At 39.1% G+C, this 18,658-nt stretch overlaps 1 protein-coding gene across 13 annotated transcripts in view; it reads right to left on the bottom strand.

The window, feature by feature from the left end:
• The window catches only part of Baz2b (bromodomain adjacent to zinc finger domain 2B), a 321,551-nt gene that overhangs the window by 116,109 nt on the left and 186,784 nt on the right, over nt 1-18,658 (bottom strand). The window contains exon 5 of one of the 13 annotated variants that reach the window (XM_050122560.1): nt 3,836-3,897. The exons of the other annotated variants lie outside the window; for them this stretch is intronic. The gene's annotated coding sequence lies outside the window, so the exon portion shown is untranslated. The remainder of the gene's footprint in view (nt 1-3,835; nt 3,898-18,658) is intronic. 13 annotated transcript variants of the gene reach the window in all.

Genomic DNA, 18,658 nt, shown 5'->3' with positions numbered 1-18,658 from the left:
AGAGAGAGAGAGAGAGAGAGAATTGAGCGCATTCTAAAGAGACCTTATAATTGAGACAAAGGGACAGTGGCTATACACAGCAGCATGTGACTTAGATGACAAAAGGCTCTTTTCCCTTCCTCAGGTGCATTTCATCCCATCTTCTCACTGGGATACTTGCAAAGGGTGCATTTAACATAGCTAACTGGAATTATGGGGGCTACAAAGACAAAAGCCTCCAAAAGAGACCCCTCCCTGGCAAATCTAACCATACTAAAAGAGATCTAACAGCTGGATGAAAGGGCCAATGGGATGGCTCAGTGAATAAAAGAGGTTGCCACCCTGAACTAACGGTCACAGTTTGATCCCTGAAACTCAGGAAAGAAGACCAGATTCCTCAAGTTTGCCCTCTCACCTTCACACGTGCACAGTGTCAGGCCAGTGCCCCCGTAAGCACACACCCACATCATACTCACCCAGACTTACAATCACACATAGGAGCAAATAAAACCGTTCTGCAATAAACACTACTGATGTCCCATCTTATGACAGAAGAACATGGCAGGGCTCACAACCAGTAGGAAAGAGAGTCTTTCCATTTAATTATAGATAAATAAGAAAACCAATGGCCAGATGTGGAAGCACACCTGCAGTCCTAACACACAGAAAGCTACATACAGGAAGATACAGGTACTGTCTCAAAGTACAATGCGAGAAAAGTACAATGCACGGTAAAGCTGAATATAGAAATGCTGTCGCTAGGTTCATACACGTCATGATACTAGGCTTACACCTCTAGTTAGCCAGCAAGAGAAGCAGACAATTTCCAAAATCCTTGCTCTCATCCGTAAGATGCCAATTCACAAACCCAATGAATTACCTAGTTTCCACAATGAAGACAAATTTGATATCTGATATTTCAATAAACTTTTCTCAGCAATTTTCAGAACTTAGTTAGAAAAATGGATTTCCTATGTCATCGTCCTTTATAATTTCCTCAGCAAAAGCCATAGCCATAACATAATAAAAGACAATTGACTTAATAAGTCATATGGCCAAAAAAATCTAATTTATCTCATTTGAATCCTTATATATTTTTATTAAATTCACAGTTTTCTTTTTTCTTTTTGATTTTTGAAATAGGGTCTCTCAGTAGCTACGGAGCCTGTCCTGGAACTCACTCTATAGACCAGATTGGTCTTAAACTCACAGAGATCCACCTGCCTCTGCCTCCCTAGTGCTGGGATTAAAGGCATGCTCCACCACTGCCCAGCTAAATTCAGTTTCATGATCCAAATTTAGTCTGTCCTACAGGCTGAGTATATTAGTATTCAGGGAAAGGTGTGGCTTCAGAAAGGCGGGAAGAAGACTTTAGGATGTAAACGCAGGTACTTCACAGAGAACTCCAGCCCCTCTTGCATCTATGGCCTTTCATGGGCTTGTTCCACTTGTCTGGCTGTGAGCGAAGCTATGATAAATTTTATTCCTATTCAGTCTGGCATTCCTAATTCTGGGAGACAAACCCATCTCCACATGGAGCTTGAAGAAATTAGCGTTTGTGTTTGCACATGCAGAGCTTACTTTTTTAAGTTACTAATCTGGGGAAAGACAACAAAACGAAGAATACAGAAACACCCAATTACATCATCAAAAGAAGAAAACCCTGAAATATTACTCCCTGTCAACTGCTACGTACCTGGATTGAATACAATTAAAAATTCATCACAACTATACTCTGATTTTCATGAGAAATAAATATGTAATAAATAGCAAATCAAACAGCCACAGTGGAGTGAGTCTCTGTGTCTCGTAAAGATGCTAACTTTATGTCCTATGACTGCCCAGAGTATTCTTTTGCTGCCCATCGCTTCTCTCACTCTCATCATCCTCTCTCTCTTTCTCTCTCTCTCTCTCTCTCTCTCTCTCTCTCTCTCTCTCTCTCATTTGAGCCCACAAACCTTTCCTTCACCAAGTTTAATAATAAGTTCTAATAGCTTAGAACATTGCTCACAATGAATAGAACTCAATATGTAGCAAACACCCTCAGTACAAATTAACTCAAAATGCTGCATTAATAACCTGTTGTACATATTGTAACATCCTGTTTCGTCAGTGTAGCCAAGATATTGTTAGGATTGCATTAAGTGAACCAAAAGGTCAGTTATTACAACACATATTTTTTGCATGTGACAAAACTAATTCGTACTTACACAAACCCAGATTCTCATGTGGGGACAATTTTTGAGAACATTACCCCAAACCAAGGGACTTAGTAAAGTACTATCAAACTGCAAAATGCCTGAATGCCAGCTGTGTCCACTCCAGTTTGATCCATGCCTGTATTCACTGGCTGTAGGCACTCGGCCTGTCTGCATTGCTGTCTACTGTTCACCTCAAATGTAAAACAGATTTCAGATCTATTTTACGAAAACTCAAGTTGTGATGCTCTCTATATACAATTTTTGCTATTGCAAAAGGTAGCAGCTTTCAGAACTTATCATATTTTCTTGCAATAAAAAAATCATTCCCAATATTCAAAAAGGTTAAACATATGCTTACATACCTAATAAAAAATTGAGCTTGTTATTCAATTAAAAATTATAATTACAAACCACAATCCAAGAGAACTTAGACAACAATGCAGGCACTAAGAGAGACTTACATAGATATAATCTACATGGGGAGTAGAAAGTAGAAAAAGACAAAATCTCCTGAGTAAATTGGGAGCATGGGGAACTTGGGGGAGAATTGAAGAGGGAAGAGGAGAGGCAGGGAGGGGAGCAGAGAAAAATGAAGAGCTCAATAAATATAAAAAAATTATTTAATTAACATGTTTGCATTACTAGCCATCTTATAATTGCTTACACTAGAGAATAGAAAACATTCATAATACAAATCTAAAGGTGTTTTAAAAACAAATTTACCAACAAAAGAATGTAATTCAATTTTCCTTCTTTTCCTTAACAAAATGGTAAAAGTAAACCAAAGAAAGATGTCCTTTCCAGTACCTAAGAGAAGATACACACTCAGGGCCTGTGAATACAAAATCCATTTTGCTGCAGAGGAACAGACGTTGCATAACAATGAGATCTGCTAATGAAAGCAACTATCAACCTGAAATACATGTGTATTAAACAGGGACCTCAGTGTCATTTTCTTTTTGCATCATTTGTTCCTTCTTTGGCCTTTTTTTCCCTCGACTGCTTCAGTATTTTTGCCCTTTAGATTGAAGAATTTACTGGGAAAGGAAAACCGAGACTCTAATATTATACAGCATTGCTTTTTATTCCCCACATTTATTTTTAATGCACTGCTTCATCAGCACTATTAATGTACCTTTAAAAAGAAAATCAATGGCTGCAACCAGAAAAAAACATAAAAGGGTGACTTCTAAAGACGAGTTAGATCTGGTGGGAAAATTTGACCAACGTTTAATGTAAATTCCATATGCACACTTTCAGTACAATGTGAATGATGAGTAAGAATTAAGAAATATTAATTAAATTTTTACTTTTAATAAGTCCTCTAGAACTTTCTACTACTGATAATTATTACATGTAATAATATAGGGCTGTATATTAACTATCAGCATGAAAATTAGTTTAATGTTTCTAAATAAAAACCACATTTCTCCCAAAAGGTTTTACATTGGGCTCTACAATATGTTGATTACTAAATGCATTTGTCAGAAATGAAATAATTCTGAAACTTTACTCAAAGATTTATGATTTATTTGGCATTACTAAACTTGAAGTGTGAACACCCAGTCCATTTTCACCCTTTGAAGTACCATCTAGTTAAGCACAGACCATCCATCCCATTGGCTGTCCACTCAGAGGCACTGGTCTCCACTCACCTCCAGTGCAGACAAGGCTGTGGGCACCAACTCTTGCCTTTCAGAGGTGGAAAGGACAGTGCCTATAGCGACAAATGGCCAAAGTTAAACTAGAAGTTGTTTCCTATTGCCATGTTAGTATCACACTTATGTCTAAATTAGAATAATATCCTAAAAATAACAAAGAGTAATTATGAATTCTAGTTCTACCAGAAAAATGAATGAAATACTGCTTTTGTGAAGCTCAACTTTCTGGGAGCTGCCTGTGACTGGCTCACAGCTGTTGAGGCCACTATAAACTCTGGAGGTTGAGGGGATCACTCAGCAGGGAAGCACACTGATGGAGCACAACCCAAGTCCTCTGTTAACCTGCACTGCTCAAGCATCATGATGCTGACCCAGAGGGATGGTTTTAAACAGATGTTAGAACCTCAGAGCAATAACTAACCAATAATCAATACTTACTGAAATGCACAAATCTCCATTAATGAGCAAAATATCAATGAAACTGTACAGAAATAAACAAAACCAAAGTCTATATCAATGTGAAAACATTACTTTTATTTGGAGCGAAGGGAGCAACTCTACGGGGGACCACTCAGTTTATTGGACTCTTAGCTAATCAAACACAGGGGACAGCCAAAAGCCCTTGAAAGGACTTTTACAAAACGCAAACTCTCAGACCCAGCCAAACTTACCAACCAGAATCTTCTGTGCATTAAAGATTAAGACTATGATTTGGCAATGGGGAACACACTTTTAATCCCAGCATTTGGGAGGCAGACACAGGTGGATTTCTGAGTTAAAGACCAATCTGTGTATAGAGCAAGTTCCAAGACAGCCAGGGTTAGCTACACAAAAACCCTGTATTGGAAAATCAAAAAGAAGGGAGGGAGGGAGGGAGGGAGGGAGGGAGGGAGGGAGGGAGGGAAGAATGGAAAAGAAAAGGAAAAATAGCCACGCAGTGGTGACGTATACATTTAATCCCAGCACATGGGAGGCAAAGGCAGGCGGATCTCTATGAGTTCGAGACTAGCCTGGTGTACAGGTCTACAGAGTTGAGTTCCAGGACAGGCTCTAAAGCTACAGAGAAACCATGTCTCGAAAAGAGAGAGAGAGAGAGAGAGAGAGAGAGAGAGAGAGAGAGAGAGAGAGAGAGAGAGAGAGAGAACAAAGTACATTAACGTACTCATTCCAGTCATTTTGATACTACAACATCTCATGAGTCATGAAACACTAAACCATTGATAGCCCAATGTGGTACCCAAATCTACTGACTACCTCCTGCTTAATTATTTAAAGCCTCATTCATATGAATTTTTCTTTGGAAATTAATAGTCAAGCAAGAAGTAAGGGAAGGACTAATAATCCTTCTATAATACATTGGGAAATGTTAAGTACCTAAAGGGAACAATTTTAATGGTTTAAGGAGGAGTCCTTTCTTTAAATAAAATGCCATGAAGACCAGTACAGAAGAGAGAAAAGTAAAAATCAAGGCACCTCAAAAGTACAAGTATGGTTTTTGAGGCTGTGGTTTGCTTTTAGAATAAGAATTGGCTAACGGATCTAAAAACAAGGACCAGACAAATGGTCAGTGGGTAAAGGTGTGGCTGTCAAGCAATCTGTTCGATGCCAGAACCCACACAGAGGAAGGAGAGGGCCAACTCGTCCTCTGATTCTGCACACTGGCCATGGCATATGCACACCCACATATGCTCATACAAAGATACAGACCTAATGGTTTTAATAGGACAAACTGGAACAGGAATGAATTCCTTTTTTTATTTTCGTTTTGGCTATCTTTTTATAGTTTATATTTTATTTTTCAAGACAGGGTCTCTCTGTAGCTTTGGAGCCTATCCTGGAACTCGCTCTGTAGACCAGGCTGGTCTCAAACTCACAAAGATCCTCCTGCCTGTGCCTCAAGAGCTGGGAATGTACAGCTACCGCCTGGCATCTTTCTGATTCTCAAGACAGGGTTTCTCTGTATAGCAGTCATAACTGTCCTGGAATGGCCTCTGTAGACCAGGCTGGCGTGGCGCTCACAGGCATCCACCTACTTCTGGCTACCGAGTGCTGGCATTAAGGGCATGCGCCACCATCACTAGGCCAGCAATGACTTTCTGAGAAGGATATTGTGGATTTTTGTCTACTGAGCTAGTTTAAGAAATAATAGGATTCTGTAATTAGAGTCTTGAAAAAAAGAAACAAACAGATGAATAGGAAAGCTACAAAAATAATGCATTTTAATATGTTGACTAGTCAGAGTAGAGAAAATTACATATGTGCAGATTTATAAAAATAGAGAAAATACATACTATATAATTTACAGATTATATATAACATATATATGTAAATATACATTATAGCGGTAAAACCTCTCATCCAACACTAAGCAAACAAGACTCTGCTTATCTTCTAATATCAGACAACACTGGGAAAGTTCAGTCACATGGCCATAGAAACCTGCATGGTAAAATCTGTTAGACTTTATAACAAGTTCTAGATAGGTACTAGGAAAGGAAGAACTAAGCAAATACTTAACATGCAGAACCAGAAAACATTTGACACAGGTGGTGTAAACTGGTATAATAAATATAGGAAGCTATCAGACAATACAAAGCTAGTAGGTATGTTATAAAGTAAAAACTGCATGAAACTTATTACATGGTAATTCCACTTACAGATATCTAATCAAGGAAAGCTCTGAAATTGTGGGCATAAAGAATCAAACTAAGGGGGCTGGAGAGATGGCTCAGCGGTTAAGAGTACTGGCTGCTCTTCCAGAGGTCCTGAGTTCAATTCCCAGCAACCACACATATATATTATAGATGGCTCACAACCATCTATATTAGATCTGGTGTCCTCTTCTGGCCTGTGGGTATACATGGAGGCAGAATGTTTTATATATAAAATAAATAAATCTTTTTAAAAAAAAGAATCATACTAACAAAGCTGAAGGTAGAATGAAAAGGCTGGAAATGTGAAATAAATAAAAGATTAGGGGAAGAGACAGAAATCTTTAATAAATAAATAAATTTTAAAAAAAATAAAAGATTATAACATCTTTCTTTCTTTCTTTCTTTCTTTCTTTCTTTCTTTCTTTCCTTCTTTCTTTCTTTCTTGGCAGGGTTTCTTTGGAGCCTGTCCTGGAACTAGCTCTTGTAGACCAGGCTAAACTTGAACTCACAGAGATCCACCTGTCTCTGCCTCCCAAGTTCTGGGATTAAAGGCGTGTGCCACCACTGCCCAGCCGCCCCCTTTTAATACATTATTTATTACGTTCTGTCTGCATGCCAGAAGAGGGCACCAGACCACATTACGGCACCAGACCGCATTACAGATGGTGGTGAGCTGGGAATTGAACTCATGACCTCTGGAAGAAAAGCCAGTGAGTGTTCTTAACCTCTGAGCCATCTCTCCAGACCCTATAACGTGTTTCTATTATGAAATAGCACACAGCAGTTAAAAAGAATGAGATATTTTTTCTATGCCAACTCGACTCAAGAGACGTCACAGATGGAGATGTCACAGATGGTATAACCGTTATGCTTCTGTTTATCATCTTAGTTAGGATGGGGCAAGTCTACAGCTGACAATGAAGAAAAATACACATGAGGGAAACATTGGATATGTGCTACATATATCAGTGAAGAAAATCTATAGAGGAGGTAGAAGGCTACACAAATTGTAAAGTATGGATAAAGTCTTGTCTTGAATGAGGAAGTGAATACTTTTACTCTCAGAAGTGAACAGAAAGCAGGAAGAGCTGACCCAGTCTGGTAGCAAAGGTCAGTAACAACAGCTCCTGTAAGGCTGGGACAGGAAGGTTCTAAGTTCAAGGGCTACCTGGACTAGGCAATTTAGTGAGACTCTTACCAAACAAAAAGTTTTAAAAAAAAAAGCTGGAGGATAACTCCGTGGTAGACTGCTTGCCTAACATGTGCAAGGCTCCCTCAGTTCAATTCACAGTACAGCAATTTTCAAAAGCATTTTCTTTTGAAATGTCTGCATTTGTAGGAAACGACAAGATGATACAATGAAGTCCCACACATCAGTCACGCATCAGTCACTGTTCCCTAGTGACTACACTTAGTATATGGTGCCTGCACTTCAAAACCAAGAGCTAGCTATAAACGCCTTTGCATGCTGCCATGCAACCAAACTACCAAAAAGGCCTCTAGTTGTACTCTTAAGTTACACCCAAGCCCTTCTCCTCTACATCTCTAAGCCCTAATAGCCACAGAATTTTTTTTCTGGCTTACATATTGCTATCATATATGCCCTTTTGAGACAGGACAGAAATGGACTCTTGATACAATCGCCTTTTATGATTGGCTCATTTCCTTTATTCAAATATACTGGATGTGGAAGCAAGTTGTTGGATGTATCAGCAGTTAATGGCTGTCTATTGCTTAGCAGTGTTCCATGTAGGAATGTACAATATTATATGTATATTATATTCATGTGTTGTTAGTCTTTTTGGTTGTTTCTAGTTTGGGTGTATTATAAATAAAGTTACTATGGACATATTCAAGTTCCCATGTATATATAAAAGCTTTTTTATTTTGTGAGATAAATAAATGGTCAGAAATGTGACTTCTAGATATATAATAACGTGTGTGTCTTTGTGTGTGAGAGAGACAAAGACAGGAAGATAGGGACAGAAAAAGAGAGAGAGATAAACTGCCAAATCTGTTTTTCAGAATAGCTGTACCATTTTACTATTCCACCAGTAATGTACTTGGAAAGCAATTTCTCAACATTCTTGTCAGGATGTGTTATTATCACTACACTAAACATTTTTTGATTTGTGTGTGCGGTATACATGTGCAGTGTATGTGTATCCTGGAAGCTGTGTGTGTGGAGGCCGAGGAGGATGTATAGTGTCCTCTAAAAGTTCCAGCAAGTCCCAGGTATTCCTTTGCTTTCCACACTCCCCAGTATTGGGGTTGCAGCCTATGCATGAGCACACATGGCTTTAAACACGATCTGAAGGATCTGCACAAGTCCTCACACTTACACAGCAAATGCTCCTACTCACTGAGCCATTTTCCCAGGCCCTAAATTTTATTTTAACTGTTCTCGTTGGTGAGGAATGGAAAGTCATTTTGGGGTTTTCCTGGTGTCTGGGGAAATTAATCATTTCTTCATTGGCTCAGAAAGTATCTACACAGTAAAAGCTGTTGTCTGGTCCATGTTTAACCATACAGTTAACATTCTCAGGATTGATTTGTGACACACAATTTTATGCTCTAGAAATTCTCAGATATGTAGCTTTCAAATATTTCCTCATAGTATCCCTTTATCATCTTTAAAAAAAAACTATATAGCTATTTCTTAACACACCAAGTCCATCTGGTCATGTCCTTATCTGCAAACTAGAAGCATCATGAATTGGTGGCAGGAAGGCTTGAAGTGGCCACAAACAAAACAGACCCTTCTTCCCTCAGCAGAGATCAACTGTGTGTGGGACTTGGGAGCCCCACCCCACTCCATGGTGGACCTTTTATTATCCTGACAGGGTCTTTTGAAAAGTAAATTTCTTTTAAGTTTGGTGATTCCCGATTGACTGTTTCCCTTTAGAGATAACATTTTGTCTGTGTGTGCCACATAGAGAATTTATTCCCAAGTCTGGGCTCATAATTTTCCAGTTTTCTTTTTGAAACTTTACAGCTATTTTAATCTATAATCCATCAGTTTTTTAAGGAGAGAAAGAGAACTTGAGAGGTCTTTCCATACTTAGCTAATCTCAGCTCTTATCGTATCTGCTTATGTGATTAGCTTTTAACACAATTATAAAGCACAGTGCATGGAGTGGGGAGGGCAGACTGAATTTTATTTCATCACACTTAGTGTTCTGATGTAATTTATGCATGAGTACCTGGTTTACCCAGGAAGATCTAAAAAGTTCTTATAGACGGCAGGCACTCTAAAACTTTTAAAAATAAAAAAATTATCCTGGCGAGATGATGCATATTTTTAATTACAAGCACTCAAAGGCAGAGGCAGCTGGATCTCTGTGAGTTTGAAGCCGGTCTAGTCTACATAGAGAGTTCCAAGAAAGCCAGAGCTACAGAGTGAGACCCTGTCTCAAAAACAAAACAAAACAAAACAAAACCATAACAAAACCCAAGCGGGGAGGGTTTGGCTCTCTGCAGAAGCGTGTGTCACACAGCTCTGAAGAAGGGGAGGCTCCACACACAGGACCTTCTTTAATACAGTTAAATGGTTTTAAATGTAGGGAGCAGTAAGTAGTACAAGAGGCTGAGAGGTACGACTTCAGATACAAGGGGCAGTTCATGTATGATTTCATGAGACTTGTGAGTGACATGAACTCTATTGTGCAAGTCAGTGCAGGATCTGGGCAGGTGAATGACCTAGTTAGATCTGTGATATCAATTAAATCATCACTAAGACAAGGATGAACAAACGGGACACAGCATGAGCACCAGTTACTCAGCTTATGGCTACAGGCCAAATGAGACATCATGCAAACCTACATGAACACTTGAGCATCCGGCTGGGTACGGGTGCTCGCACCTGGAACCCCGCACTTGAGAGACTGAGACAGGAGGATTTCCATAAACTTGAGGCCAGTCTGGGATACAGAATAGGCACTGTCACAACACACACATGAGGAGATTTAGCAGAGATTTATCATAAACAGATAAGAAAGAATGTATTTGAGATATATTGAGAAAAAAAAAGAAAGGAAAAAAGGAACATCTCGATGAAAGAACAGGCAGGAGGGATTGCCATGGGAACTAGAGACTGTGCGACAAGCCAGCTTGGAGAACACTTCACTGCCCTGCAGTGCTGCCTAGCGTGCACATACCACGGCACGAAGGATGTAGTTTCCTAAGACAGTGTTTGAAGGGTCAAATATGTTGTAGATTCATAAACACATTAGTACTGTAAAAGATGCCCAGAAAGAGCTGCTAAATAACACAAAGCCTGTTTAACAATTTTTTTTTATTTTCCCCTCCTTCCTCATCACTATTCTCTCCCTCTATCCCTTCTTTCTTTTGAGACAGGATCTTAGCCTTGAACTGACAATCTTCCTGTTTAAGCTTTCCAAACTGCCATTACCAGAATGTGCCTGGCCTAAAGTTAATCTTACACCTCACCTCCCTTTTACTTATCCACAGAAACTTCTTTCTAAGTAATGCTCCATACAACCAGTGTCTGACAAAACTACTTAGGAAAACGCTGGTTGAACAACAGCATTCAAGAGGCAGGAGGACTGTCATGAAGTTGAAGGCAGCCTAGGCTGCATAATGAGCTCCAGGCCAGTCTGCAAAGCAATGTGAAGCCCTGTCTCAAAAGCGAAACAACAAAAAAAGACCCAAATACTACAAAACCTCTCCAGTAGCACTGTCCTCAGCGTCACAGAGTTCATCCACCGGGACGGTGCCCAACAGTGGCCTTCAGTGGAGCTCAGGTGGCTCAGCTGCCATCTGATCAGAGGAGCCTCTCATGAGCACTCTACAACAGGCGTCGACTCACACCCTGCACTTATGGCCCTTAATTTGCTTCATTTTTCTTCATAGTATCAATTGTCACACAGCATATTGGACATTATTTTGTCTTTTACCCATAGAATAAGTCACACAAGCCTGTCCTGGAACTAGCTCTGTAGACCAGACTGGCCTCAGACTCACAGAGATCCACCTGCCCCTGCCTCCCAAGTGCTGGGATTAAAGGTGTGTGCCACCAAAAGTCACTTCAACAAAGGAGAAAGATGCCTTGTAGAGGCCAGAGGGGAAAGACATGAGTTGTCAGCTGGAACCTTGCCAGTAGTCATGGAGCCTCATGGTAAAATATAAAATAATAGAAATGGGTTGATTTAAGAGACAAGAGTGAACTAGAGAATATGCATAAGCTAATAGGCCAAGCAACGTTGTAATTTTAAAAAAAGTCGTTTCAGAATTTTGGAAAATTTTAGCTCAAACTTATTTTCTCTCATTTAAAATAAGTAATTAAAATAATTAATTAAAATCACTCTGCTGAATGATTTGAAAGCTCCCGGAGTCAGGCGGTGGTGGTGCACACTTTTAATCCTAGCACTTGGGAGGCAGAGGCAGGCTTATCTCTTGTGAGTACAGCCTGGTCTACAAGAGCTAGTTCCAGGACAGGCTCCAAAGCTACAGAGAAACCCTGTAATAATAATAATAATAATAATAATAATAATAATAATAATAATAATAATAATAATAATAATTTTAAGACCCATACCTTTAGCTTTATACACAGACAGCATGTTCCTGTATCTCCTTTAGCCACACTCTTGCAGACACTGGGTGACAAGTCAGTCTCTGAAGTTCTGCATGCAAAAGTGCACACCCTCCAAGCTAGAGGCCTTTCTCTCTAATTCTGGAGCAGCCTTTCTCTAATTCTGGAGCAGCCCTTTTCAACCTGTGGGTTATGGCTCCTTTGAAGGGCTTGATATCAACCCTGTCACAAGGGTAACTTTAGACCATCAGAAAACACAAATGTTTACATTACAATTCATAACAGTAGCAAAATTACAGATAGAAAGTAGCAACGAAAATTTTATGGTTGGAGTTCACCACAACATGAGAATTGTATTAAAGGGTCGCAGCATTAGGGAGGTTGAGAAGCACTGCTCTAGAGATTGCCAAGTGCTATAATAGATTTTAGGTGTTCTGCTAGGACTCTCCCTCCAATAAGGTTAGTTGTTCAACTGAACATACTCTACATGATAATGAACTCTCACAGGCACCAGCATTCCACTAGAAGTCAAAAGTAAGTTCTCACACATACAACAAATTTCCAAAATATTTCAGAATACAACCTCTTTAAGTATTAAACTCTTTAAAGTACTTTAACATTAAATGTAGCATTTCTAAAATTTCTAAAATTTACAACATAAAACAAATGCTGCTCAATTCATAATCAGGTTATATCCCAATAAACCGACGGGAGGTCAAATGTCTTGGGTGGAAATGCACTTTGTCGTCTCACTGATAAACTCAGGTCAGCAACACAGTGTGATACAGATTACTGCTTTTCAGCCTCGTGACTTCACAGCTGACAGACTGTGGCGCACTTCTGGCTCTCCCCGTGGACTGCAAGCAGAGCAAAAAGATCAAACTTCAAAGTGCAGCAACTGCTGAATGCACAGAGCTCCCATAGTAGCAGAAAGTCCAGAGCTGTAGGATGAACCATGCTAGGCTTGAGACTTGTCTACCCGGCTCGGTTACGGCACACACTTAACAAAGCCCACATCTCTTCATAGTCCACGTACAAACAAGTGCAGAATTGTTATTCACTCTAGTGATCAGACAGCAATGAAAACTGCAATTCTTTCTAATAAAAATACCTGAAACTGGATAATAAATGAAAGGCTATAGTTATTTTCTTTATGCAGCTACTATAACTAAGTATGTTCCTTGTATGGTGATTTTTAATTTTACTTAAAGTAGTATCTGTAAAATTAAAAATAACTTCATTAATCTGTGAGTCATGAATCAATGGAAAAGAGAAAGAAAAAAATGAGACCATGACTGCTCCGAGGTCTGGTGGAGAAGAAGGTTTATTACAGACATGAGAGAGAGCACAGCAGAGGCAGAAACATCTGAGAGATGAGTCCACAGTAGACATGACCATAGGGGGACATGTGAGGAGAGGGAAATGGGGAGAGCCAGGAGGGTGGAGGGCAGACAAAACTGGCTGGACTGTGTAGGGAAGGGCAGCTGAGGGACTGAAGAAGTTTAGGGTAGGGACTGAGGGGTGCTGGTAGAACCTGGCCTAGGCACCATTTGTCCTAGGTTTGAGACCTAATGGTGAACTGGCAAAATAGGTACTGAATAAATCAGCCTAAGTCACTTGGTCTCTTTATCTGTAAACTAAATGTGTCAGGCTAAGATTTTCTAATACCTTCAAACTGTAATAATCTTTTATCCTAAAACAAAGATTTTGAAACTATACTAGGTGCTTTTAATCTTGCAAATCGACTGAAAAACACAGGCTTTCTGATGACAAGAAATGCAAATTTTCTTAAAAGCCTACTTCCTCAAAGAGTAGACAATAAAACATGTTTATGTTTCTTCATAATCAAACACCTCAATTTGGACTCAGATGTAATGACTACTATTTATCTACTTTTGGGGAATAAAAGCCGAGGACATTTTATTAGCGCTACAAGAGCCTGGGAATCCAAGAAGGTCACAGCCTGTGTGCTGAGGTGCTAGCAAACCATCTCCGCACCAGAAAGCTGCCATTTTTCTTCCTTGACAAAGACTCCATCTGCCACTGAGCCATTTACAGCCTCCAAGTTAGAATATCAATGATTTCCAACCATTCTGCAGGCCTGCTTTCACCTTGGTGTCACCTCTGCATACAGCTCAGCAGATGATGAATCCTCAGCCACAGGCATGGAGCCCAGGCTTTACTCACCAAGAGGTGCTGAAGTCGCTCTCTAACGCCCCGATTTCACTCATTCTGCGTTGCAAAGGCATTATAGAGGCATGTATGTCCAATGGTTCTAGCTGTTTTACTTACATACTTTAAAACGGACATATTCAAAAAATGTTACAACCCAAGACTTCACAAAGGCAGTTCTCAGTAATGCCTGATGAACCGAAACAACAGGATGCTATCATATTTATCTGTTGCTGAGATCACTCAGTGGGTAAAGGTTCTTGCCACCAAGCATCTGAGCTTGAGCCTCTGGACTCACATGGTGCAAGGAGAAGACCAATTCAGACAAGTTGTTCTCTGACCTCCACGCATAATATGATGTGTACATGCTCACATATAAACACAAACATATAAAATATTAAATAATCTAAAGAATTATGCCATATCTCTAATAAATATAAAATCATAATAAAATCTGCTGCATGGGGGTGGTGCTATAGATCAAGTACCTTCCTTGCTCGCACACACACACACACACTATATATATATATATATACACACACATACATACATACATACACACACACTTTCCTGCAATAAATCCTTATCCACTGAAAACAATAAATCCTTATCCACTAAAAAAAATTTTTTTAAAAAATAATAGCTCATCTCCTTAGAAATTTACATTATAAGAATTATGTAATGTCTACTTTTGTACTTAAATTAGTCTTGTTAACACTGCAAACAAGCCAAATCCAAAACAGAATGAATTTTTTTCAATTACATTTTGTTGTTTCTCATTATTCTGTGTTCAATAAAGCTTTAGGAATAAATGGTTACTATCAATGCTATTAAAAATACCTCTGGGGCAGGGCATGTAGCCCGCTTGGTAAAGTGCTTGTCCAACATATAAAAACAGTCTAGGTTTGACCCAAAACACCACATAAAAGGTGAGGCAATATAAGCCAATAATCCCACTGGAGATAAAAAACAAACCAGGAAGATCAGGAGTTCAAGGCTACCCTCAATTAGTTCAAAGCCAGCTTGGAATATATGAGACTCTGACTTAAAAAAAAAAAAACAAAAAAAAAACATACATACACAAGTTAACACCGCATCCCTTTTAAACAAATACATCATGATATTTGGTCATTAATATCTTTACGAATGGGCATATATTTCGATTTAAAATTTTAGTCTATTTTATGTATTTATTTTGAGACATGGTTCACTAAATAACCTGGGCTGGCTTTGAAGTCAGAGGCCTGGGTTCCCAAGCACTGAGATGACAAGTACATATAACCATGGCAGACTTACATCATTGTTCTTATCTGCAAAGTAAGAAGTCACTACAACAGAAAGGACTGACAAGCAAACTATTGACATTTTATGAAAACTAAAGAATTTAAAGCAAGGTTCTTGGTCTCAAGTTAAGCAAATAACGAATTCTCTTTTCTAAAATGAGCTTTCCAGTGAGAGGAAGTGAAATACAGAAGAGAGTATTCCGTGTTGAGAATAGAAGAGCTGCATCTGTTTAGAGCTCTGGTCCAGAAAGTCTAGTGAGTGGAAGAGTCTACAGCTTTCCTGCTCTGGCATTTCATGATAACACAACACCAAGAGTCCAAGAAGCCACTTGACTACAGATTTTGCAATTCACACTCTCTTTCAGCCAGAACCCAGAAGGAAATGGAATCGGAGTTGGGTGTTCTAGGATGTGCAGCATTTGACTATACATAGAGGTGGGAAAAGATTTTTCCGCAAAATGGGAACAGTGTAAATAAATGTGAGAAAAAAAAATCATGACTTCAGATATATTAATGTGGCAATGTTACCCACAGTCTGAGAAGAGGAGACAAGGTCGTAGAAACAGAAAGGGCTAAGTGAACAGCAGAGCTGTCTCGGCTTGAGCTGGAGATGGCAGTGGTGGAAATTAAGTGACATTGGGGCGAGGTCCTATAACTGTTTAGAATTCTTTGGCCGGGGTTCAATGTATGGCAAGGATGTAAGTGACTCATTGTTTATGGTAATTTACTTTTAGTCCCAAAGTCTAAAATTATTAATATCTTATCTCTAATATTTTTAAAAAACAGAAAATAACTGAGTAACAGTATTGTAAAATTATGCTGGATAAACATTTGTTGAACACAGAAGCAATGCCTACAAAAATACATTTTAAAATCAGTCAATTGAGTAACTTTGCAGACAAGATTGAGGGCTTCAATCCCAACATCAGGAACAGGCATGGGGGGAAGACAGTTTTGTCCTAAAGGAGCTCACAGCCTTTTCTTTTTTTCTTTTTAAGATTTATTTTGTACTTTTAATTATGAGGGGGTTAAAAGGGGGGGTGCGTTTGTGTGTATATGCCCACAGGGCCAGAGTCATCAGACCCCTGGGGCTGGACTTACATCTACCATAGCTATTGAGAACCCTAAATTCGGGTCTTCTGACAGAGTATATTATGTGCTCTTCTCCACCAAGTCATCTCTCAGGTATTCATAAATTATTTTGAAATGTTTATATTTTTGAATGAGATAATAGTGTTAAATAATAAATAACAGAATATCTACCATGAATACACATCATGAGTAGTAGTAAATGACAATCAGATTCCAATGTTCAATCAGATTCAAATGTCTCGTCTCTTGGTTGAACACGGATATGGGTGACATGATGACTTGATATTTCTAAAATTTCAAAATGTTAATTAGAATCCAAGAATGATTGAATCTCAATGCTGAGAGTCTAAGCATACCACCTTCTCTGTCTTCTTTGTGTGAGACCCTATTCAATCCTATTGGTTGTAAGATAGCACCAAGCTGCCTCCTTGGCCCCCTGCTTCCCTTTTATTTTATTTTTTTTTTGTAATAGATTAAGTACAATGCTTCCCTTTTAATAACCATAATCACTATTTTCAAAGAACACATTGGCTACATTAACTTAAAAGCCTCCTCTCCATGAGCAATTCTTGTACGGTATTGTTTACATTGTTTGCAGTGCTTTGTGCTTCACAGGGACCAATCCCGCAGCCCCACCATCCAATTCTAATAGCTACCTTCTTCCCTGCTCATGTAAACCTCACGTATGGAGAACGAAAGGTGAAAGAAATCAGACAGTGGAAAGGTTAATATGAAGTCAGCATCCCGTGCAGTTCCTCTCGGAGTACGTTGACAATATGCTAAATAAAGATATACTTACTAGAAAGGAGGAGAGATGCAGGGAGGGGAGCAGAGAAAAATGTAGAGCTCAATAAAAATCAATTAAAAATGACAAAAAAAAAGGATACACTTAACTGTATGTAAGCTACAGATTATCACAGTTTCACAGTGAGTACACTTTAGGGTATAGGTGCTTACCTATGCACTCATGGCTGATGAGCTGGGCGTGCTGTCCTTGCCCAGCATTATAAGAATATCACCTGGTGAGGCAGAGATCACAATTCAAAATGTAAAGTACTGTTTCCACTGAATGCATGGTACTTTTGCAATATCTTGAAAAACTGTGATGGAACCTTGCTCAGTCCAGGACTGTCTAACAGCGACACATGCTTTTCTACCGTTAGCTTAGAAAGACAATTCAATTTCTGCATATATATTAAGCCGTAATATATATGGTGTGGAAATTACAAAACTTAGAAATCATAAGCTCTTTCAAAAGACAATTTACAACATCAGGATCCTTGGTTTAAACAGTGTTAACTCTTGTTACTGTTTCAAAAAGCACACAGATGTGTGCATATATATGGAGACCCTAGACAGATATTGGTAATTATCCTTGGTCATTCTTGCATCTTACTAGTTGAGACAGGGTCATCCATCAACAGAAACCAAAGCTCCCTGATTTGGCTGGCTTTGTAAGCCAGCTTGCTCTCAGAACCCAGGGTGGAACTATAAGCACTCAACCACACCCACCTGCCATTCACATGGCATTCTGGGGATCTGAACTCTGGTTCTCATGCCTAGCACATCAACTCATGCCCTCATCCATCTTTTAATGCTCAGAAAACATAGATACTTTCCTTGTGGCTTACAGTAAACCTGTAACATTCATTTTGTGTGTCTCTTTTTCCACTAGGCTATAAACTTTGAAAGAATAGAACAGTGTATTTTCTACTTTTATAAGTTTAGCAAACTAAGCCAGGCAGTGGTGGCACACACCTTTAATCCCAGCACTCAGGAAGCAGAAGCAGGTGGATCTCTGTGAGTTCGAGGCGAGGCCAGCCTGGTCTACGGGAGCTAGTTCTAAAGCTACTGAGAAACCCTGTCTCAAAAAAAAAAAAAAAACAACATAGTAAAATACAAACAAGTTTAGCAAGCTAAAAAGAATACAGTATTTATTAAATCAAGACAATCAAACACTCTTAAATAAGTACAAGCTAGGGACAAAATCATAAAATGCTGACAAAATATAAATTGATACAAAGCCTGAAGAGTTATAATAATGACTTAATATCACTAGTGA

The sequence above is a fragment of the Alexandromys fortis genome, unplaced genomic scaffold (assembly GCF_014885135.2).
Source record: "Alexandromys fortis isolate MF-2015 unplaced genomic scaffold, M_Fortis_MF-2015_v1.1 scaffold_8_9099976_23576923, whole genome shotgun sequence".
Classification (NCBI taxonomy): domain Eukaryota; kingdom Metazoa; phylum Chordata; class Mammalia; order Rodentia; family Cricetidae; genus Alexandromys; species Alexandromys fortis.
This window is presented reverse-complemented; position numbering and strand designations above follow the sequence as displayed.